Source organism: Cnephaeus nilssonii, assembly GCF_951640355.1.
Source record: "Cnephaeus nilssonii genome assembly, chromosome: 4".
Taxonomy (NCBI): Eukaryota; Metazoa; Chordata; class Mammalia; order Chiroptera; family Vespertilionidae; genus Cnephaeus; species Cnephaeus nilssonii.
In genome coordinates, this window is record NC_137075.1 from 48,342,115 (window position 1) to 48,350,739 (window position 8,625).

Below are 8,625 nucleotides of genomic sequence, written 5' to 3' on the forward strand. Positions count from 1 at the left end.
AAGATACTTGACAACTACATGTTCTATGATGTCCCAGAAGGGCTGGAACAGAAATAGGACATCAGATAAAACTTAATAAAATCTAAATGAACTATGAATAGAGTTGATAATAATGTACCTGCATTAGTTTATTAATTATAACAAATGTATCACATCAATGTAAATCAGGAGAAACTGATATAAGGCATATGGGAATTCTGAATTATCTTTCCAATTTTTCTGTAATTCTAACACTGTTGTAAAAATAAAGTCTATTAAAATTTTTCATGGTAATTTACCATATTACTGGACTATAAAAGAAAAGCATACACGTATCTAAAAAAGTTGTAGAAAAACAGTTTCACAAAATCCCATACCCTCCGTTATAAAACCTCTTAGAAAAGTAGAAATATAAGAGAATTTCCTCAACCTAATGAAGAGCATCAAGGAAAATCCTCCTCCTAAAATAATATTTAACAGTAAAAAATAAAATCTCTTTTTTCTAAGATCAGAAATAAGGCCATAATGACTATTCCTACCATTTCTGTTCAACACTGTTCTCAAGGTTCTAGATAGTTCATTAAGGCAAGAAAATAAATAAAAGACATCTAGATTGGCACAAAACCTGTAGATTTATCTTCATTCATAGACTACCTGATCATCCAAATAAAAAATCCTAGAGAATTTATAAATATGCTACTATAACTAATACATAAGTTTAGTATGTTTGTAGGATACAAAATTAATATACAGAAACTAATATGTTTCTATATACTGGTGATAAACAACTGGAAATTGAAATAAAAAATACAATACTGTTTGCAATAACATATAAGGTATTAAATATTTATGGATAAATTTGGCAAATGATGTGTATACTGCAAACTACCAAACATTGTTGAGAGGAATTAATGAACAAGTAAATAAAAGAGATATTTCTCTAAATTGATCTACCTATTCAATGTAACTGCAAACAAAATCCGTGTGGATTTTTTGTAGAAATTGATAAGCAGTTTTCTAAAACTTATATAAAGATGAAATAGGCTTAGAATAGCCAAAATAACTTTGAAAGAGATGACCAAACTTGGGGGACTTGTACTACCTGACTTCAAGACTTATTTTAAAACTACAGTGGCCAAGACAATATGGTATTAATGTAAAGATAGGTGATAAATCATTGGAACAGAATAGAATGTTCAGATAAAGACATACACACCGGAGTGGAATAAGCAAAAGGAACCATGCACTAATTTGAAAAACCATAACAATATTTTAATTCTTAACATTAGCAAATTTTTCCTAGGCACAGTTGACCCAGCTTGATATGTATGCATCTTAGATGAAATAAACCAACGTGAAGTAATACCCCACTTCTGATGTCACAACTTGAGGGAGGTGGGTGTGGGTGCCATGGACTTGAACCCTTTGGACCCCAGGAATTAAAAGAACATATGAGTGGCCATAGGTAGGTGGGACCTGCTTTATTGTGAACAAAGTAGCCAACAACCTGCTGGTCAGTGGCACCTTATGTACTCTAACAAAAGAGGCCTCGTGCCAATTAGTGACATCTGTACTACATTAACATAAGTAGGTATTATAAGGGTGCATCTGAACAGTACGTATACTATAGTGCTACTATTGAGTCATTGCCCTCGTGCATGCATAGGGCAAAGGGGCCTTTAACATAGTAATACTGCTGTGACATTGCCTGCGTGCATGCATATGGCAAGTGGGCCTTTAACCTCCGGTGTACTCTGGTCAGGGCCTCCACAGTGGGCTATTGAGAATCAGGCTGAATGGAGTTGGGCAAGATAAGGGGACTCCTAGGAGATTTCATCTGGAGTAGGAACATACTCATTTGAGTCTTGGAGTTTTCCTCTTTGTTCAGTGGCTAATTAATAGGCCTTTTCATTGCTTAAGATCCTAGAGTTCAGCATCTGATAAGTTGGTTGATGTGGCTGCATTAAGAAAGCTTAGTATAACCCCCCTTTTGACCTCCCACCTCTAACTCTTTCTACACGCACAGTAATTTCTTTAGGTACCTGTCAGAAACACAAGCATTGTGCTTTGTGCTGTGGGGAATATGCAGAGGTCCTGTGCTGAGGGGATTAATAGTCTAATTAGAGAGAGAAGATATCAAAACATGGCATAGTAGCCAAACCACCAGGAAGTGGTAGATACCAAAAAATGTAGGAAAGACAAAGTTCATAGGTAGGATTTACTTTTCAGGAAAACTTCAAAAAAAGATAGTATTTTAGATCAATAATATAGGATTACAATGGGCTGAGGGGTGAACAAAGAATGCCGAGAGGTGAAGTGACAAGGATGAGATGGGGAAATAAGATGGAAAAGAAAAAAAAATTAACAAAAGTAAACAATCTAATGCATAAAATTGAACCTTGCCTTTAGGCAAACATAAAAACAGCATCTGGTAGTTTTAAAAGGAAAGAACAATTTAAAAAACCCAACTCAATTATTTTTTATTCTTCAAAGCAGCTTATATACATCTATAGTGATTGTTTTTAATTCATAAGTTATATCTTGAATACTGGTGTCACAGTTCTCTAAAATTTATTTGGTGATGCATAATCCTGAGAGTAGAGATGATGATTCTAAAAAACTAAGTTCACTAATTGAATTCTATATGAGGGGGCTTTTAGTGAATCTACTTGGGAAATGGCTTATATCGGGTGATTGAAAATAATAGTTTATACTAAAGTTACATATGTATGTATGTACCAGGGGTGGATTTGTCAACTATGCAGACAAAGGGCTATTAATCAGATTGACTAGTTGATGTTTGTCTATGCTGCAATTGATCATATATAATAATCTAATTCAAAGAACCCTAATTCTAGTATACAATAAATTATAAAAAATTAGCCACTTGAGATGTCTGAATCAGCTCAGGAAGTTTAAGCCTATCCAACATGCAGTTCCCAAATCCTCAGGTGAAGGTAGTTGACCATGTGGAATAAACTGACTCCCATGAAAGGATGGGCAGCTCCTTAATAATTTTGATATCAAAATTCACATTACCCTTCTGAAATTGTCTTTGTGTAGCTATAACTCCTTGAAATAGAATGCCACTTTTATAATGACAAGATTTGAGGGAGGGGGCATTCTGACACTACAGTAACCTAAAAATAGAAACAAAATTGAATACTGGTAAAGGAAACTGTTTACATTTCACAAGGAATTCTACATTTCCCATGGATCCACTAAGCACAGGAAACACATTCAGAAAACACCTTTTTTAGTACAAGGGATGTAAATTATAACAAATCAAATGGGGTGGAAATGACAAAGTCACTTAAAAGTACTTCTGTGATTAAATAGTTTCCATTCAAACTATATTGTGACTGCTTTTAATAACTGACACCTTGAGTGAAAAGTGTTTATTTCTATAGAACTTTTATACAAAGAAAGCATGTTTTTGCACCTCACTCTAGAGAATACTGGAATAAGATTCACACTTATATATGAGAGAATTTATATAGTTGTAGAGCAAGAAGTGATCTTAGAGACCATCTAGTTCAAACATCTCGTTTTACAAATGAGGAGACAGGCTTAAAGGTCCAAGTGAGATTGATGTTTAAGGAAGATTAGTCTGGCAGCACTGAGATGACATTGTGGTGGGGTCTCAGAGGCTGGTCTGAGTAGGCCTGGGTCAGTCATCCTGGGTTGATTTATCCCATGGTTGGAAGTACATGGCATCAGAAGGATGACTGTGAATTAGAGCTCAAGTTAAGACAAAAGGGGCAGAAGTCTGGCATCAATTCCAGAGGAGCAATGGAAAAAGATGTCGTTGCTGAGATAAGAACATTCTGGGAAACAGACTCGAAGGCTCAAAGAGTAATTGGATGAAGACCAATACCTACAAAGCAAGAATGCCAAGGACACAATGTTTTATGAGATTTGTCTCTGATGTGGAAGAAAACTTGGCATCCAGTTGGAGGTTCAGACTTGGACTACAAATAATAATGCAACAAAATTGAATAAAGTTGAGTAATATTGGTCTCTTAAAACAGCTGATAAACTCTCATTGGATTTTCTTTTTTATTTTAGATTCATAGAAAGCACTCCCTGTTGTTATTATCCTTCTTGGAGTATTTTTGGTTACTGCTTTCTGAGGCCTTGAAACAAGTAAAAAGGGGGTTTATGGGCTTACAAGTAGACAAAGTGAGATTTGATTCCTGGCTTTGATGCTGGCCGGGCAAATGACTTTGGACAGATTACAAAGTTTCCTTGGGCTTAAGTTTTTTTCATCTAAAAAATGGAGATGACAGTACCCTCTAATTCAAAGGGGTGTTTTGAGAATAATTTATCTAAAATTTCCAGCACAGAATATGCCTTCAATAAACAGTGTTTTCTATAATGCTAGATTTGTTTTACAAAATTATATATTTTGAAGTATATTCCCTAGTTTTACTCTTCCTTAGGATAGCTTCACTCATCCACTAAATGCTAACCTTATAATTTAACTCTTAGAGAGATACCATTGTCTATAAGTTCTGGGACCTATTACTTTATCCCTCTAAGTACATGGTTGCAAATTACAGAGTGATCAGTATAACTCAAGGGTTTGGGATATGTATTATTCTTTCATCATTATAGCTATTACTAGTAGTTATTTAAATCCAATAACTAATATGTACTTGATAACCAGATGCTCAGATAATGGAAGAAACTAGCCAAGAAAGAAGATTCAAGGAAGATTCAGGGACATTAATTCATTTCCTAGAAAACCAAAAGTTAAAGGGGATTATGATTGTATCTGCACTGCAGCCCCATAGCATTGTGAAAACAGAGGAAAATTAAAGAGAAGGTTATTTTTTTTATTATCCTAGAAGTTCAGTACACCTTTCACTGGATTCACAACCTTTGTTTTTATGTCTCTTTTTTCTTAAGTTTTTAGACATGCAATCTGAATGAATATTGACAGTCTAAATGGAAATAACTGTCTTTGTGGAAATAATAAAATAATTGGACTACCTGAACCTAGAGAGATCATTTAAATAACACTAGAGGCCCGGTGCACTGGGGGATCCTTCAGGCCGGCCTGTGCTCTCCGCAGTCCGGGAGCCCTCAGGGGATGTCCAATTGCTGGCTTAGGCCCACTTCCTGGGGGATTGGGCCTAAGCTGGCAGTCAGACATCCCTCTGGCAGTCTGGGAGCCCTTGGGGGAGAGGCTCCCGCCACTGATGCTGCACTGGCCAGCCATGAGTCGGCTTCTGACTGAGTGGCGCTCCCCCTGTGGAAGTGCACTGACCACCAAGGGGAAGCTCCTGTGTTGAACATTTGCCCTCTGGTGGTCAGTGCATGTCACAGCAACTGGTCATTCCCGGACTTCTGCCATTAGGGTCAATTTGCATATTACACTTTTATTATATAGGATTTCAATTATAAAATAATTAGGCCTATAAATTACTCACTATTATAATGTGCAGTGATTGCTAGACTTCTGGATTTCATAGGCCAGTACATTACTTTAAAATTAGGAGGTTGATATGAGGTTTGTTTTTGTTGTTATTTGTCTCTTGGATTTATCATCTCTTCATCCTAGGTGATCACTAATTGTTGGTTGCATGTTTGGGAACTACTATGGTAGTAACTTAAACTTTGAATTAAGCTTTGGTAATAAAGAGAAGTACCTTTAATGCAGCTTGACCCATTTGGGCATCTTTAAACTTTATTCTAGAGTAGGCTGAAACTGAGAGGGGCCACTTTCAGTAGGCTACATTGACTGAGATGACAGTATTCTGGGATCAAAGAAATTTTGGATTAGAATCAAGCAAGATAATATCTGCATGATTATTTTTGTATAGTCATGGCTAGAGAATTGAAACCAGCTCTATGGCCTTAGAGAAGTCATATTACCTCTTTGAATCTAATTTTTATCATATAGAATATTTTTAAAAAGTCCTCTCGCAGATAAAAATTAAAAACTGGAAAATACAAAGCTCTGAGGAGTGAACAAAGTTTCAGCAGATTCTGAAGAGATGTTGACATTTGGATGAAGGAAATGGCATGGTATCATGGTATGAGTTTCCCATTTCTTACTGCTTTTAGCTCAAGGATAGGCTACAGTCAGCACACATGGGACAGCTAAAACTTCCCTAGAAACCTTCACTATTTTGGCATAAAGAACCAATCACAGAAACTAATGAACAATGCTGTCAGGATGGCTATAGGTCATCCCAAGAAACTAAAGAGCAAGATGTCTGCTTTTGTCTTCTTTGTACAGATGAACAGAGAGGAACATAAGAAGAAAATAAAAAGATATTCCTGTCAATTTTGCAGAATTTTCCAAGAACTGCTCTGAGAGGTGGAAGACAATGTCTGTGAAAAAGAAGTCTAAATTTGATGAAATGGACAAGGCAAAGAAAGTATGCTGTTGTGGGGAAATGAAGGATTATGGACCAACTAAGGGAGGCAAGAAGGACCCAATGCCACCCAAAGGCCACCATCTGGATTCTTCCTGCTCTGTTTGGAATGCTGCCTCACGATCAAGTCCTCAAACCCTGGCATCTCTATTGGAGATGTGGCAAAGAAGCTGAGAAAGATAAGGAATAATAAGTGATAGTGAAAAGCAGCCTTACTTACAACAATAAAGCTGCAAGGCTAAAGGAGAAGTATAGAAGGATGTCGCTGACTGTAAGTCCAAAGGAAAGTTTGATGGTGTAGTGTCCTGCTAATGTTGCCTGGAAAAAGGTGGGAGAGGAAGACAAGGAGCAGGAGGAGGGAAAAACCTGTTTAATCTGTATCTTGTAATACCTTAGAGTAGGGGAAAGCCATAAGCAACAGCTCTTATTTGAGAAGTGTTAGCTGCCCTCATTGGGATTCATACACAATTGGACCAGGGTCATATTTGCTCTCTCACAGTGCTCTAGAAATTGTCAGTGGTTTACATGAACTGCTCATGGAAACCAGGAGCACCCTAAAACTATATCAAAGTTATACATATTTCCAAACATTTTTTAAATGAAAAGGCTCTCATGTTCTCTTCACTCTGTACAGTTTTTCTATTATTGTGACGAGGCATTTAAAGATGTTTCTGACATTTTCTTTTTTAATCTGTAAGGTGGTGTTAACTACATGGTTATTGGCTGGAAATCCTGAGTTATCAACTGTACATATCTATCGTCTGTAAAAAGAACTAGACAACCGAGACAAGCTCTTAATGCTCTTTGCTTGGCGGTGAGGCTGTGGGGAACATGCCTTTTGGAGGGCCATTGCTCAGGGTGTGCACTGTGAGGCTGGACCTGTGGACACTGCAGTGGGCATCCACTTAAGTTTCAGGTTGTCTGGTCTTTGTAGATAGTGACATTGCATTCTGCTGCCTTTCTTAGCTTTGGAAAAGGGGAGTCAGCTGGCACGGGAAGTATTTGGATCTCTTTTAGTTAAGCGATAATTTTAAATTGTTTTTAAACTAATTGTAGAACTCTTCATTGCCAGCAAAGTGAAGAACCATTGCATAAATGAAAGTTCAAGAACCTTCTGTACTAAAATACAATTTGCAATGTTTTGTTATTTTTTTTTGTATGTTTAGAACGTTGAGATGTTTTGGAAGTTAAATAAACAGTATTACATTTAAAATAAGAAGAACCAATCACAGTCACTAGGAGGAGGGTAGGAGGATCCCAGAAAAAAGAGAGCCAGAGATGGCAAGCAACATGTTCTGTGTATACATTCTATGTAAATCTCTAACTGACTCCTGCACCATACATGCACAGGACATGCTGCAAGCAGCCCAGCTACCAATAAAATAACTGAATTGGTATTTGACTTGCTGCCCAAGAGGGAGTTTTCAGTTTGAGGCAAGCCAACTAGCCCACTAAAATAACAACAAAACAATCAGTAATCTTTGCAAGAACACAGCATAACCCAGAGTCTCCACAATAGCACTCATGATATACAGAATACAATCTACTTAAAAAATCTAGATCATTTGATCCATTCTCAAGGGAAAGGAAAATCAGTGGAGACATACCATGATACCTAATAACCCACATGTTGAAATTCATCAACAAGGATTATGAAGCAGTTATTAAAACTGTGGCTCAATGACATAAAAATATATGCTCATGTAGAATGAAGAAATGTAAAATAAAGGTGCTCATTTTTATTTTAGTCTGCAACTATTTATTTAATGCCTCCTATGAAGAGACACAGTTCTTGCCTTCATAGAGTTTGTAGCCTAATGGTAAAATAACTGATGGGGTACGATGTCACTTTGGCTGTATTGTTTGTTCTATAAATCTATGATTCCAAAAATAGGGAATGGAGGAGAACCCCTAATAAATGCCCATGAATCCAGATACCACTAACTTGTACAACAAGGATCCAATTGAACTAAGGCCAAAGATATTCATTTGACTTCATAATTTTTTATAGGCAATGGCCACAAAGGCAACTAAGTCAGGTTCTGACACCTAATGACAAATAATAATAATAATAATAATAATAATAAGCAGCAATATTTATAACAGTAATAGCTTAACAGTTTACAAAATAACCTGCACTTTTGTTATCAAATTAACCACCCTAAAAAATATGGGGCAAGTATTGACTGAGGGCCCATTTGCAAATAAAAGTAGGAGGACTTTTTCTTTTCAAAGACAAAAATTGACTAAATAAATTCCA

At 36.5% G+C, this 8,625-nt stretch overlaps 1 pseudogene across 1 annotated transcript; it reads left to right on the forward strand.

Annotated features, from left to right (window-relative positions):
* The first annotated feature begins 6,163 nt into the window (after positions 1-6,163).
* Positions 6,164-6,753, forward strand: LOC307098266 (high mobility group protein B3-like; annotated as a pseudogene). Its single transcript has one exon. The product of its transcript is annotated as a high mobility group protein B3-like (transcript).
* Positions 6,754-8,625: the final 1,872 nt, after the last annotated feature.